General features: G+C 59.8%; 1 protein-coding gene across 1 annotated transcript in view; it reads right to left on the bottom strand.

The window, feature by feature from the left end:
• Positions 1–470, bottom strand: part of Slitrk3 (SLIT and NTRK like family member 3) — a 9,190-nt gene extending 8,720 nt beyond the window's left edge. The window contains exon 1 of the mRNA XM_008830143.2: positions 295–470. The gene's annotated coding sequence lies outside the window, so the exon portion shown is untranslated. The remainder of the gene's footprint in view (positions 1–294) is intronic.

Raw genomic sequence — 470 nt, 5'->3', positions numbered from 1 at the left:
GGGGGGGCGGGTATGGCTGTATACACCACATTGCACTTGGCATTGGGAAATCTCAGGCAGAGCACCGAGGTGCTGCGTTGGCTGAGCGTGAGTCCCCTGACAGCCCACCATTCCATCGCGCTGCACGCCTCCAGCCGGAGGGCGGTGGGAGATGGGCACTGGAGGGGGGCGAGCGTACCAGGCCAAGGAGACGCTCCCGGCGGCGGCGACCGCATCTTTTTAAGATTGACCTGCTTTAAAAGTACCGCTTTGATGGCCTAGGAAATAACTAAAATCAGATTACACGTTACTTACCAAACGTCTGCCTCTAAACTGGGAGCGCCAGGTCGGGGACTAGGAAGCAATATAAGAAACGCAGGGCTGGAACCCGAATGCAAAGCCATCAGCCGCCCCCAAATCGCGCACCGAGGGAGCGGCGCTCGGGAGCCCCCAGATCAGCCCATCACTGGAGCCTCAGTCAGCTTGCCCCC

The sequence above is a fragment of the Nannospalax galili genome, unplaced genomic scaffold (genome assembly GCF_000622305.1).
Source record: "Nannospalax galili isolate Female #2095 unplaced genomic scaffold, S.galili_v1.0 scaffold33, whole genome shotgun sequence".
Lineage (NCBI taxonomy): Eukaryota > Metazoa > Chordata > Mammalia > Rodentia > Spalacidae > Nannospalax > Nannospalax galili.
Note: the sequence above shows the minus strand (reverse complement) of the source record. Positions and strands in the feature narration are given on the sequence as shown.